Source organism: Rutidosis leptorrhynchoides, chromosome 1 (assembly GCF_046630445.1).
Source record: "Rutidosis leptorrhynchoides isolate AG116_Rl617_1_P2 chromosome 1, CSIRO_AGI_Rlap_v1, whole genome shotgun sequence".
Classification (NCBI taxonomy): Eukaryota; Viridiplantae; Streptophyta; class Magnoliopsida; order Asterales; family Asteraceae; genus Rutidosis; species Rutidosis leptorrhynchoides.
The window spans coordinates 368,031,090-368,047,362 of record NC_092333.1 but is presented as its reverse complement, the minus strand read 5'-3'; positions in this window follow the sequence as shown (position 1 = coordinate 368,047,362).

Genomic DNA, 16,273 nt, shown 5'->3' with positions numbered 1-16,273 from the left:
TGATGATATCTAGAACGTAAATCGATCTTCGAATAAACCGACGAGCCTTGTAGTTGATCAAATAAGTCGTCGATTCTCGGTAGTGGATAACGGTTCTTGATGGTAAGTTTGTTCAACTCTCGGTAGTCGATACACAACCTGAATGTACCATCCTTCTTTTTGACAAACAAAACAGGAGCTCCCCATGGTGATGTGCTTGGTTGAATGAAACCACGCTCTAAACTCAATGCGGGGGAAGCCCCATAGCTGAAATTTGGCCCGAACTGTTCGGCAGATTCCTACGCGTTACGCCCTCCCTTTTACTTTTTCTAGGGTAAAGTCCTCAACAATGGATTACCTCAAATCAAGGCAACGCGCACTCAATCCATCTATCTTCAGTCCAACCCGAATTTACTTAGTTAGTGTTTGGACTCGTTAGGTTTGGCCCATTACCTTGAGTGAGGCCTAAGGTGTACACGGCAGAGATTCAAGCATTTGCTTCGGAAGTGCCTGAACCACTATCAACTATTGACCTTCTATAAAGGGCTAAATTAGAACACCAAGTCTACTCTTGACGTTACTTCTCACGGTAACTTCATGAAATTCATTGTAGACGAGCCATGGAGATTGATCGAGGAGATGACTATGCATTATTGATGCGCCCGGTAGCAGCGGCTTCTCCAGAGACTCGATGTGGCCCGTAGGAGAGACTTTGTCTTTTTCTTCTTCTTGTGGATGTATGGATGGAAGGTCGATTGTGAGGGTGATTTAGGACGATTTAACTCGGGTTTAACTCGTGACGATTTATCTCGGGTTTAACTCGTGACGGTTGATCCCAATTGCGTCTCTGGGCGTTAGAAGAGCTGGGCCTTTCAGCTTTTCAGAAAGCGAGACCTATCGCACGAATACATCTGAGATATTTGTTATTTGTAATTTCCAAGAGCCTTGGCTTGTACTCAAAGTTACTGGTAAAAATTTATATGCATTCCATTAGTGTATTTACCCGCGGTGAAGCTAACCGAACAAACGAGAATAAAAGACTTGATTCCACTGTATACATATATAAATTATTAATAATTAATAATCAAAATGATCTAATTGACCACGTTACTAAACTCGCATAAAGTGATCACTTTTGTTTATCAATAGTTCAAAGTGGGCCTCGTTTCATTGAAAAAATCGAATGAACAAAAAAGAAAAAGAATTAAGTTTCTGGGTATTCTCATACAAAAGGAAAATTTTGAAAAAAGAATGATTGTTGACATGTTCAATTTATGAGTGGAAACGACAACCATGTCGGTGTCCAATACTATATATGTTGTTGTTCATTCAATGGTTGGTTTATGCATGCATTTTGTTGCCTTTTATATTCAGTACCACAACTTAGTTGTATATATTTCACAATTATAATTTTAAAGTTGTATCGCGCGTGTTTGATTAATGTACATGACATCTAAAAATAAATAAATACATGCATTACACATTAACTCATTCTTCACCTCTCTTTTCTCTAAAATCAAAATGATATTCCAAACACACAATATTTTCATTTGCTTTTCAATCATTCTTGTCAATTATCAATCTCTATTGTTCTAGACATGGTAAATTTATATAAACTATAGAAAAAAAATCTTTAATTCACATAGAGATGTAGATATGGGGTTAAAATTTGTAGAAGACGATTACGATTATTTGTATAAGGTAATTGTTATAGGTGATTCGGTGTCGGTAAAACTAACCTTTTGTCGAGATTTTCTAAGAACGAATTCAGAATTGATTCTAAATCCACAATTGGGGTTGAATTCGATACTCATAACATAAAAGTTGATGATAAGATCATTAAGGGTCAAATCTGGGATATTGGACAAGAAAGGTATGAAAACATATTCATAATCAACATGATGATTTAAATTTTCAATTTCCCTTATTTTTTATTTCATTGAACCATTTAGTTTAAAACTTCATATAATAATCAAATTAGAAAGACAAAATTGCACCGTTAATCCCTCAACTTTGTATCAAACAACACAGCTAGCATTTATTTTTTTTTACTTCGATAACCCTCATGTATCAATGTTTGACACATATGACCACGCCACTAACTTCTGCTAAATGTCCTCACGTGCCTTGCACATGAGGGTAATTTCGTCTATTTAAATTTTTCTTGTCCATCCTTAAATTGAAAACCTTAGTCCTCAACCTGCTTTTATTTTCTTGAAGACCCAATCCCTAATTCTTGCTCAAAATTAAAATCAAGAACAAACATCTGAATCCCACAATCAAATATAAAAAGACAAACATCACTTTCGGATCTCAACCAAATTTTGAAATAAACAGGGTTAACAAGTGACAGATACAAGCAAATAATACATCGCATGTTTTAGGGTTTGTCTGTCGGTCAATTTGGGAAATTTTATTTACGTATCCCTCCTTCGTCTTCCAAGTGCTAAATATAGAATAGCATATACTACAGTGTTTACTCCTTCATAAATTAGGCAAAAATGGGGATTGAAATATAATGCAATACAGAACATGCGTGCCTAATATTGACTCTGTTCATATTGATTTCTGCTACAGTTATATTAATGTAAATTTTTCTTTTATCAAAATTATGCATGTTAGACCTTACTAATTCTTGATACCTTCTACAAATCTCTTTTTTTAATTATTTTATCCCTTGTGTTTTTATGTTATTCTTAGTACTGCATGAGACACATAGTCAGACTAGAATTTATATTATGTATTATGAAAATCATATATCATATATTATTATGGTAGGTGTGAGCTTTATCTGGACTCGTTGAAATCTTCTAAGAGACTTGGAAAATATTTTTGTTTATTTGTTGAGGATTAAGATCCGAAATCAGATGTGGTTTTCATAATTAATGATCCGAAATTAGATGTTTGTTTTTTCTTTTGGATTGTGGGATTAGATGTTTGTTCTTGATTTTGATTTCGAGAAGGAATCAGGGCTGGGTCTTGAAGAAAATAAAAGCAAGTAGAGGATGAAGGTTTTCAATTTGGGTATGAACAAGAAAAACGTAAATTGGCGAAATTACCCTCATGTGCAAGGCACGTGAGCAAACATAATGGAATAATCTAACAGAAGTTAGTGACAGAGTCATCTGTGTCAAACATTGATACATGAGTGTCATTGAGGCCAAATTTTTTTTAAAACAAAGTCACATGTATTGTTTGATACAAAGTTGAGGGACCAACGGTAAAATTTTGTCAAATAGGAAACTCGCCGTTATAAACAAATACTTCTCTCCCCATTTTGCTTACAAATTGTATCATGTCAACTTTTACTGTAAATTTGTTGAGTTTCTTATTAAATTAAATCCCAACATTTGGTATTATGTTACAAGTATTTCATTATATTTGTAATTGTACCAAAACAAAAACCAACAACTTGTAAAAGATAATTTTAAACCTGTACAATTTGCATGTAAACATTACATGTTTGTCCGAACTCATTCATATTACAAATTAAAATGTTTTTGTGTTTCAGGTTTCGAGCAATCACGAGCGCATACTACAGAGGAACACAAGGTGCTCTAATTGTATATGACATTACTAGGAAAGTAACATTTGATAACGTTGAGCGATGGCTAGAGGACCTTCGTGGACAGGCATATCAAAACATTGTGGTCATGCTTATTGGAAATAAGTCTGATCTTGGTCACTTACGAGCTGTTCGAACTGATGAAGCCAAAGCTTTTTCTGAAAGAGAGGGTATATTATTCATGGAAACATCAGCGCTCGAGGTATTAAATGTCGAGATAGCTGTCACAGAAGTATTAACCAAAATTCATAATGATATGTGCTGAAAGTCCCATGGTATTGGTAATGACAATGCTTTTGTACCAAAGGGACAAGAAATTAATACTGAAAATAAAGATAATGTTTCGGAGAGGCCCAAAGGGCAATATTCATCCTCCCAGACAAGCAGTCGCATGTACACACAGGATGACCTAGATCGTATTCTTACCCAGCACCAAAATGACCTAAATCGTATTCTTACCCAGCACCAAAATGACCTAAATCGTATTCTTACCCAACAGAGAAATCAATTCATGGTACAAATGAAGAATGTCATTGTCCCTCTATATGAGGCTTTAGGTAAGCCTAGTCCGTTTTCAGATGACACTGAGAACTTAGAAATATATGAATGCAAAGATGAGGCAGAGATGAAGGCAAAAATGAAGGCAGTGATGAAGGGTGGAGATGAAGGAAGAGATAATGGCAAAGATGAAGGTAAAAATTATGGAATGGATTAAGTTATGGTTGTAAATCTTTAGATATCTTGAACGGTATTTACTTTATAACATTTGAACATTATTGCTATGTTAGTTATTTGAGACTCCGATTTATTAATATATATGAAGTTGTTGTTTATATGTGTCATCGAGTTTTTTTTTTTTTTTTTTTTTTTTTTTTTTTTTTGTTGTTGTTGTCAAAAAAACAGGTTATAATAAGGTTTTGTTAACACAAAAAAAATCGAAAATTGCAGGAGGTTAGCAGCGAAATTTGTACCTTTTAATTTTTTCACTTTCTTTAGCGTTGACCTCTCACTGACATGTCTACGCTAAAGATCACCCCAGCATTGAAATAATTAGGAAAAAAATTTGACGTATATCACCGCTAAATGTCGCCGCGAAAACATTAAAATAATAATAAAGATTATTTATTTATTAGTTATTAAGTAGAAATTTCAACGACATGTCTATGTCTGGTGCAACCCACTCCGGTCCACCCTTATTGGTAGGTATAAAGCGGGAGTCTTACAAGCACATTGATTTTCACTAGTCGTTTTACAATGACGTAGTTGTGGACTTGGGATCAGTTTTAAATTTATATATAGGGCTCAAACTATATGATACCTACTTGTTTTTTATGACCAGTAAGTAGTAAGTATAACCTAAGATTGTTCTTTGAATATCATTACGACTTGAAACAAATGAGGTGTTTTTATCAAGTAACCTACAAAAGAAATGTACAAGTGAATAAAGTTGTGATTTTGTTGTAGATTTTCTAAATATATAAAACGAGAAAGTAAAGCAAGCAAATATAGAAAGTAAAGCAAGTAAAGATAGATACGTTTATGTGGAATGACTCGATCAAGTAATCAAAAATAGGGACTTCTAAAAAGTTCTATTGATTTTCCTAGAGTAAACACTAATCCTCTATCAAGGTAGTCTAGTCGCTATCTTGATATGTCACTAAGAACTTGATTATCGTGATTCTAACCTAAACAGAATATCCAACCTCCAACGTCATCCCTTGAATGGAACCAAACAACCCTTTATGGATTTAAACCTAGGCTAATGTAAAAGGTGATATACTGAATAACAAATTCGGCTTTTCTTAACCATAGGCGGGGACAATCATCTTGCTAAGAGTGCTAATCCTCAAGAACAACCTACTCAGTATAATGTCTAATGGCTTATAGATTTTAACCCTAGTTTGTGGAAACCTATTGATACTAATATGACTGTGATATTTCTCCTTTTCGAAAAAGTTATAAACCCTGGTTCATATGGATATACATCTAGGATATGCTTCTGACGTGGAACATGTCTTTTGGTTAGTTACTATACTAATGTACTGAATCTTATGTCGACCACAACCTCTATCGTACAATCCCCTTGGAGATCTAAACAATACTATATAGTTTATAGATGTCTACTCGTAGCATCCTTATCCTTATCTTGGCGTTTTACATAGATTACTACTTACCCTTACTAGAATTGATCAGGTCTTATAACAGGTTATAGCCACGAAGATAACTGGAAAGGGTAATTGGTAAACTAAATATCAACTATCAATCAACCTGAGCAATTTGTAATTTAAGATTCCTATTGTTATAACATACACATATAAAAATTAATTATTAAAGATAAAGAATTCGATAAACAATATAATAGCATTTAAATATTACGACAAAGTCTTAATCTAATAATAATATTATAAGTGTAATTACGATAAAAATAATAAAGGTAGACAAAGAAAAGAAATCACCGAATATATTGAATAAGTCTGGCTATTAAAATAGTTGACACCTTCCGAATAACACTCATATCTATTACAACTCTTGAACGTCCTCCTCTAGATAATATGTGACTAATAAATAGCTTCTTAAACGTGATAATGCCTGAGACCTTAACTCGCTATTTAATCCCGAAGGATTAATGTGTAAAAGTATGCAATGCCCACTAGTTTCAAAACCATTTTTACTACGCTCCGCACATCATAACTGAAACTTGGAGCTGTTTTGTTCACTTTTGTAATTCGAAGGGCTTAAGTGTAAATATAATAATGAATGGGTTTAAGGCCAAAATCGGGTCTTGAACTTCATTCCATCTTCTAAAACATCCAGAGAACCCTCACCAACTTTAGTGAAGGAAACCTAGTGAGAGAAAGCTCAAATTGGTAAAAAAAAACAAAAGGTCGTGATTCCTACCTAAATTACTATTAGGATCATATGTGTATTAATACCATGAATGTGAGAATTAACCACATGAATGATAGAGAGAAATGGTCAAATAGTCATACTATCATTCCACGACTCTCTTGAATACATTACATAACGGTGGCTAAGATAGTAACTAACGAAGGCTTGGTGTTCTATATCAACCCCTCATCTATAGACCACCTCTCTTATAATCTTAGGGATATAGGTAGCTCTTTCAAGGGACCTAAGAATCTCCCCCTAAGAGATAACTATGTCTCGAAGATTGCACTTTAGATAAAATGCATATAAAATTACAATGAGATGGAATTAACTATTGCTAACTAACTCCCGCTCGAATCTTGCATGGCCATTGATGAAGATCTTGAATCTTCACTTTGAATCAACAATTAAATTCGTATCTATAACATTATCCTGGTCAATCATTACACTCCAACCTTCTCCTTTGTATCCTCGAATTGTCGCGCTAACAATCTTATTTCAACTTTGTTTGAGACTTGAACTTCATCACGATTTATTTGTCCTTTCAACGGTCTTGGAGTTTGCACAACGGAATGCGCATGATCTTGACATTCATCATTGCATCACTTCATGTTGATGAAGAACACAACTCCCACTCAAATCTTTCCTTGATTAGTAAGCTCAAAAGAGTTAAGAAACTCCACCTTCAAAGTATATGGGGCACGAATCAAACCGTATAGATCGTTGGATCCTTCGAAGTTCCGAACGTCTCATTTACTCCCCCAAGGATGTGGAAGTCTCTTTAGTTTTCCTTTGCTCACTCGTCAAACAAGTAATGCTTTGATTTTGTCTATTTAAAGTCCGAGTCCAATACCGTATGTGTATTGAAGTCACAATGTTAAGCCGAGTCTCATACTGAGTGTATGGAAGTCATATTCATTGAAGTATCACTCGCCTTGATTAGAAAGATCAAACGTACTACTAATGAATGTCCTTCTTCAAAGCTCTCGTGGGCTTTCAATCATGTATATCAAGACTCTCACCTACTTGAACTATGCATGACCTCGAAATCCACACATAACGGTGTGTTCAAATCTTTATGACACCCCCGTCAGATTAAGGAATCCAATAATATCTCATGAAGTGGCTCTTCTTAGCATTCACAGAAAGATGAATCAACCCCAATGAAGACGGTGTTTCACTTTTTCTTGTCTTTCACTTCCCTTTCAAACCAAGTAATAACTCATACGAACATCAACCATATTCCTTTCTCCCCCACGATGATGCTTGCATGAAATAAAAGTGTCATTGTTTAAAATGGTTGATGTAATCGACAATTCTCCAAAATATCGCAAATAACGTGTATGAGAAAAGCCTTGTGAATCCGAGCCTCAAAAATATTGAAAATAAGTATGTTTTGGAGGTCCAGATTCGGTAAGGGACCACCCCCTAAAAATTCTGTTAAATGTCAGGGGCAAAAAGTGTCGATTTTTAGTAAGACTGCCCTTGCAAAATATCTCAAGCTGAAAGGTACTGAACTTGTAAAATGCACATAAAAACTTTCACGCTTGAGTTGTTGGGCTTTGTAGATTCAGTAAGCCCATTAAGAAGCAAGGTAGATTTGGTTGATCTAATTAGAAAGAATGGCCCAAATTTAAAATCTGCATCTTAAACTATTAAGGTACATTAGGCCTTGCTAGATTGGGTAGCCCAATATATCAATTAGCAAACAATAACCTAATCTTCCCGATGTACAGTAACCGAATTTGGTGTTGAAGTTGTTCCACACAATCAACAAATTTACACATCAAGATCAGATACCGAATTGGTTCACAATACCGAATTAGGAGTTATACCGAATCGTATACCAAAATTCAAGCAGAGACCGAATCAAATAACGGTTTTCATCAAAGTGACCGAATATGATCTTAATGAGCAAACACAAATCTGGAAAACTCAAAATTGAGTCTCAAAAGTGATTGACAACTATCAATGGACACTCGATTAACATCTTGTGTGAACAAACGAGAGTTAAAACATCATTATAGTCCTAAAATAATCGATGTAGAGTACCAGTTCTTCATGAAGAAGATGACGACCAAATATTGTCAAAGTCAAATTTAATGAAATTGAGGTAGATAAATGATTGAAATATAATCTTTAAGCTGCGAATTAGCACTGTTATGAAGGATTATTTGTTAAAAACAGCAAAAATTGGAAGACTTATACTCGAACAGTAGCGATGTTCATATTTTCTTCAAAACAAAAAATGATTTTGTGATTGAAGCCGTTTGAGCACTCGAATTCAAATCAAAATATGTTGTAAATCTATAATGGAATGCTTGATGCTCATCTACTTAACTTAAATCACAACAAATATCACGAATTTAATCCTTGAAGCTTCGTTTGACTTTTGAAACCTAACCTTTGACTCGTAAATTGGAGCTCGATTCTATGATTTGGATCCTCATATTTGTAAAATATCGATTTAAATTATCGAGATATTGTAAGAGTAGTTTGGTGGGAGTTTTTTTTGTGGGAATATTTTGGTGGGAAGTTTTGGTGGGATGTTTTGGAAGGAACTTTTTAGGTGGGAAATGTGGAGGGAATGTTTGACTATAAATAAGTAGTCATTGTGTAAAAAGAAAAGTGCATGAGTTTGAGAGAAAAAGTAGAGAGTCTATGAAAGTCATCTTACTCTGTCTCGTGAGGTGTTGTCGGTGATTCAATAACAATGGGAGCGAATTTCGTTATTGTAATCTACCGTTTATGAGAGTTGTTAAGAGATACGTGATAATATTAAAGGGTGTTGTAATGAGTGTTCATTCTTGTAGTATTGGTCGTATATAGTGAAATTTAAGTGGCCGCTGGTCCCGTGATTTTTACTCCCTCTTGAGAGGTTTTCCACGTAAAATGTTGTGTGCGTATAACTTTTATATTTTGTTGTTTAATTATTGACTTATACATGGTTGTGTGATTTGTAATGTGATGGGGATCGATTTCAAAAGTGATATATGTGCGGGTTCGATCCCTACAAACTAGTATCAGAGCGGGGTTCATGGAGAATCGCATAACCAGGAGGAAGTCAATACGTGAAGAAAAAGAGTTTGGTTCGTCATATTATGCACAGCGACAAGAGAATTGACGGTATGGATTCGTTAACCGTTGGATCAGTGTGAAATTTGGATTGTAGGTTCATAAGATGTTGATACACGATCTGACTGTTGGGATCTGGGATTAGAGCTTTCATCAAGAGAAATGATTGTCTGAAGTCTGCTGAAGTTTAGTTCGTCGATTTCAGTACAGTTGAGAAGAAATGGGTGCTGCATATTCTTTAATTGTTGGATCGTCGTGATTTTTTGACAGCGGGTTCAAAACACTTCGATTTATATTGAGACCGATTTTTGTGGTGATCAGAAGAGTAGATTGGGAGATACATGTGTCAGAAGTTGCTGCTGAAATCGTACGAAATGAAGAAGTTACTGAAGAGAGGTTCAAGATAAAGAGGCTCGGTGCAGAGTTGATCATGGAGAGTTTCTTGTGTCGAAAGTCTTTCTAACAGTGAGATTTCTTGGAGGCATATTCCGGTTCAGATAAAGTCGACGGCAACAAGATAAAGATCAATAATCCACTTTTGAGATCGAAATTTAGAGAATTTGAATCAAGGGAGAATGTGTTAGATATTGATTTAAATTATCTAGATATTGTAAGAGTACGATGGTGGGATTTTTTTTTTTTTTGTGAGAATATTTTGGTGGGAATATTTTGGTGGGAAGTTTTGGAGGAAACTTTTTTGGTGGGAACTTTTGTGGAGGGAATGTTTGACTGCAAATAAGTAGTCATTGTGTAAGAAGAAAATTGGAGGAGTTTGAGAGAAAAAATAGAGAGTCTATGAAAGTCATCATACTCCGTCCCGTAAGGTGGTGTCGGCGATTCAATAACGATGGGAGCGAATTCCGTTATTGTAATCTACCATTTGTGAGAGGTGTTGAGAGATAAGTGATAATATTCAAGAGTGTTGTAATGAGCATACATTCTTGTAATATTGTTCGTATATAGTGATATTTAAGCGGTCGATGGTCCTATAAGTTTTACTCTCCCTTGAGAGGTTTTCCACGTAAAATATTGTGTGCGTATAACTTTTATATTTTGTCGTTTAATTATTAACTTATACAAGGTTGTGTGATTCTTAATGTGATGGGATCGATCTCGAAAGTGATATGTGTGCGGGTTCGATCCCAATAATATATTGCAGAAAGATGTATGTCACGTCCTCCAGATAGGGCCCGAAAGAATAACGTCACTAAATATATCAAATCACAGTTGTATAAACGAGAACGACTCTACATGATACGTTTTGTTGAGTTTTGCAGCGGAAGATAAATAGATTACATTAAATGTTTTTAAATGAATTGGTAAGTAATGCATGAAGACTCCAAGCATGGTAAGCAATCATCATCAAAGCAGCAGATATACAGCGGAAGCAATATTTAAGTACCTGAGAATAAACATGCTTAAAAAGTCAACACGAGGTTGAGTGAGTTCATAGGTTTGTCATAAACAATAATTTCAGTAATAGATATAGACCACAAGATTTAGTTTGTAAAGTTGATCTCCCACAGGATCAAAAGTTATGCCAGTGCATGATATTTAGACTAAACATTGTTTGCCCCGTGACAAGTTGTTCTGTCCTTGTCGTTTAATTTCATGATCAAGTAATACAAAGACTTAGTCAAATGTATCGGGGATGTTACTCCCGATAGGCCTATCCCCAATAATTAAGAATGCCGTAGCAATTAAAAATATCACTGTAAGGACTTAGTCGGACATAGCCGGGTATAGCATAGTTTAATAGTTGATACTGATATTTAGACTAGACTTTCAAGTTTGCCCCGTAACAAGTTATCGTTTATACTTGTCGGTTGGGGAATTGCTGGTCATAGCCCAACATATCACAGTTAAATAGTTGGTACTTGTGTCTAACGTATAAAACAGTTATAAAAGTTGCGCATGTATTCTCAGCCCAAAAATATAGATAAAAAGGGAGCTATGAAAACTCACATTAAATAGCAGTTGAAGTATTCCACGCAAGAAGAAAAGTAAAGCAAGTAAGTGATCTGGATATCAACCTTGAGGTATAAAGTTTGATTAGTTAATGTCTAACTTGACATAAAGTATGTTTATTAATATAGCAACTATATTGACAGTGACGGTTTTCGAGAAAAGTTCCTATTTCTTAAAAGTTTCTATTTTTGGAAACCTACTATTTATGAAAAACTTCCACTTATAGTAAGCTTCTAGTTTAAGAATGTTCGGGTTATAATTGTTAACAAAGATGTTGTACAATCTAGCCCAAACTTCGTCGCTAATATGCAAATCACTCGAATGATCTATTGTTACCGAGCGGCCCAGGATCTCTTGACCAGAATCTAAGTCTTGGCATTCGAGATCCACAAGCGTCCCATAATGGTAACAAGGATCACCCTAGGCCACAAGTAGCGGTGATGTTTATAGTCTTTGTACGCTATCTTTAATTATAACCTTCACGTTAGGTGCGTATTTACATATATATTCATTAATTCGATTTTAATTATAACTCCTATATATTAATTCATAAAAATACTTTTATATTTTTTAGTAACATATATTACTAATTATAACATGTTATTTATTTTAATTTTAATTGCATATAATTTATAACATTATTTACATGTTTCGGTAAAAAAAAATAATAAACTGAAGTAAATAGTAAATAGTAAAAAGTAAAAAGTAAAAAGTAAAAAGTAAAAAGTAAGAAAAGAATACTTACTAGTAGTAATTCTTCAAAGAGAGAATGAGAGAAATTTTGGTGTGAGTTTGAATGAGAAATGAGGGGTATTTATACTTGAAAAAATTAGGTAAAAAGAATAAAATAATTAAAAGAAAAAGAAATATTTTAATTTTTAATGGGATTTTAAAATTCAAAAGTATTAAATATTAGGTCATGGGATAATGCACAAAATAAAATAATAAAAGTAGTTTTCCATTATAATTTTTAATTAAAAAGTAATTTATTTATTTATTTATTTACTTTATTTAAAAAATCATTTATTTTAAGGATTTTTTATATATATATATTTTTTAAAAAATAAACAAATTGATTTACTACTTTTCCAAGAATATTTGTCAATATTTTTTTTATTCATAATAACAATACTGATAATAAAGATATTAATTATTGATATCTTGTTTAAAAAGGATATTAATAATAATAATATTAATATATCAAATTAATGCGCAATTATTTACAAATAATTGTTCGTGAATCGTCGGAATTAGTCGAGGTTAAATGAAATCATATAAAGATTTTTGTTTAAATTTTGCTGGAAATTTACGGGTTGTCACAATATCCCCCTGTTAATAGAAATTTTGTCCCGAAATTTAGTTGTTGCCATCAGTCAGCGTTGTTTGTAAACAGGTGAGGATATTTTCATTTTATTTGGTCTTCACGTTCCCATGTATGCTCGGGGCCTTTCGTGAATTTCAACTAATAGGATATTGTTTTGTTTCTAGCGTTTAAATCTTACGATCCATAAATTCTACGAAGTGCATTTTATTATTAATGCGGAGGTTATCTAAAGGGTTTAACAAGAGTGTCATTGATTAGGTTTTTCTCAGAAAGAGATGATGACTTTATACAAGCATTTCAATATACATGAAATGTGTGATGAATAATAGTGAGCTTATTTAAACCTTGAACGTTTATGCCATAATATTAGGGTAGACAAAATAGAAATGAGTTCATGAAAATCAAGGTCACGATATTTGATAGAGATAGTCATTGTTTACAACAGGAACATCTTAATGATGAATATGAGTTGGGAAATAGAGTTTTACCAATATTGGATAATATGGAATGATATGATTCGATTACAAGAAGAGTATAAACGAAGCTATCGTAAAAGATTGAAATGAGGAAATTAAATGTTCGCTTTAACTTTTGACTTAGTCACGATTGATTTTCGGAATTTAAGGAATTAAAGAAATCTTCATAATCTTTATAAGATTTGATTCTCCGTTAATTAAGGAAATTAGGATTTTCTTTAATTAAATGCGGTGAATTTCCTCAATTGCTATGTCTGGAATTTTGCTATAAATTAGCTTCTTCCGTTTCATTATCTTCACCACTTATATACTTTCTTCCTTAATTCATACTTCCAAATATTGGGAAAATGCTCCATCCAATTCTTGTTCTTAACCTTATACTGGTTATCGCCACAATATTTCTTCTTTTCCAACTCCCACCAGAGGAGTCTGTTTACTTCTATTATGCTCTAGGATTTATTGTATTTTTAGTTCTCCCGTGTCTTTATATTGCTATACGCATTGATATACACGGTTTGTAATTTCGGTGTTGTTAACGGGATTTATATTTTCCTTTGAAGCTTCATGCTTTTGTAAAGCAAGTAACGGTCCAGAATTCGTAGGTATAAAGTTTCGAATGATCATAATATACAAAGTAGAAGGAAAGGTAATAGCACGATTTGATTTATCAAATTACCAGAATATCCGGAAAGATAGAACTATCAAGAAAAATATTTTCTTGATATGTTTTAGAGTTTAAATGTAAGAGTCGTGTAACATGGCAAATGATGATTATAAAGTTTATGAATCATCATCTTCCATTAAAATTTTAGCATGACTTACTGTAATATAATCACGTTGGCCTGACGTCATTATATTATACTAACTCATGCTTCAATTCCTAACACTACTTCAAATCATTCATAATTTAAACTTGAATTTTACAGAGTATAGAAACTAAAACAGTTTCCTTTATGATGTGATAAAGATATCGCAAGGAGACAATTAATTGCGGTCAAGAATCGTTATGAAGATATCTTCAGAAATATAGAGGATATTTATAACGAAAGATACGGTGATATCTTAGATTTCCTAAGATCCAATGACGAGGAAAATTCTTCTGTTTCCTCTACATTTAATGATACCATATCTGAATCATTGGTTATCAATCCGAGATGGTTTCAAGAAATTTTATTTTTAGATGATTAAACGCTGATTGTAATCGTCACGGAACTAATGGTTGACGAATAGACGTTTGTTGATTTCAAAAGTAATGAATGATAATTTCAGTGGTTTGATGTGATAATTCATCACAGAATACAAATGAATACAATTCATGAGAATCAGAATTGAAGAATGTACAATGTAACATATTAATGTGAGATATAAATATTTCTAGGGTATTACCTACCCGTTAAAATATTTTCACAATTAACAGTTTGTACAAAAGAGTTTTAATTACAGTCTTTATGAAAATATACATACATATATTTTTTTCTTCAGATGTAATCATGGATTTAATATAATATTAAACTCATTTGATTTACGGTTGAAACTAGAATGAATAATCTCCAAAACCTTTAGAGATTTCATAATTGTCGCGAAATATTTCGCTAATGAAGTTATTAATCAATACATTCATCGTTACACTTGATTTATTATGAAGTGGAGTTTATTGTGTTGAAGCAGTGATTAACAATTGTTAAGTCATTAACGAAGAGTGTACATCATAGCATATTAGTGATATGAATTAACCAAGTAGTACATACTAGTTGAGATTCACACGTAATTGCTTAGTACGACAAGATTTATTATTGTTCCAAATCATATATATAAGGTATACATATATAATTGAAGAATGAGTCAATACATCTTAACTCATTATTGCTAATATTCCTTGGTATCTTTGGGGCGTATGATGTTGATATCCGAGGTACCGAGTGTGATGTTGAGGCGTGGGATGCGGATGTTGTTGTTGATGAAGTTGATGGTGCTAATGTTGTTGTTGATACTGATGCAACTGCTGGTGCTTATAATACTTGATGTGTTGATGATGTTTGTGGTACTGTTGAGGCTGTTGCTGATTCTGGTAGTGTCGTCGGTGCTGGTGATGTTGACGATACTGCTGGTGGTGTTGCGGTTGTTGTTGGTATTGCTTGTGGTGTTGGTGATGTTGGTGGTATTGCTGGTACTGGTGGTACTGATTATGCTACTGGTGTTGCTTGTGGTACTTGGGTAGTAGGTGTGAGCCTAGCTTCTAAATCGTGCATCGTTTCCTCCAGGGTTTCTACTTTATGCTCGAGTCTATGGATTTGTTCTACCCATTCCTCAGTAAGGTTTGTCAATTCTTGATATTTAGTTCGAAGTCTTCTAACTTCTTCTAATAACCCTATCTGATTAGAATTTGGGAGTAGAGGACGAATACTGTCTTTGACTACGGTAAGACGACCTTCGAGGCAGAAAATCCTTGCGAAAAGAGTGAAAACGGTATTGCGAACAGGTTCACCGGTATGCGGATCGAGTACTCCGACGTTTGGTGGTAAGTTTGGCTCGTGATAAGGAGTACCTTCTTCATTTCTTCATAGGGTGAGTATATCGCGAACCCATCCCCATTTTCTGAAGAAATCACGGTAATTGATCGGTGGGTGTGCTCCCGTTACGCTATCTTCGGAGCTAGAGGAACTTGAGGAATCGGGTGAGAAATCCATATTATGTGTTTGGAATAAGGGTTTGATTTGAAATGGGTGTTGAATATTAAATGATATATTCGTCTCCTTGAATACATAAATATAGCAAAAAGGTTTCAGTAATTTACGGAGGGAAATTAGGAAAAGCATTAGACAAAGTCTATCGGGATAGATATGATAAGATATGATTTGTCTATACTCCAATAATGGCAGTATGACGTGTTGAGATTATAAAATGATAAGTATGTAATCTAAAAATCTTTCGATTAAAGACTTTCAATTCGTATACTGTGATAACCCAATAACATTTTCCGGTTCGCAAACCGATGCA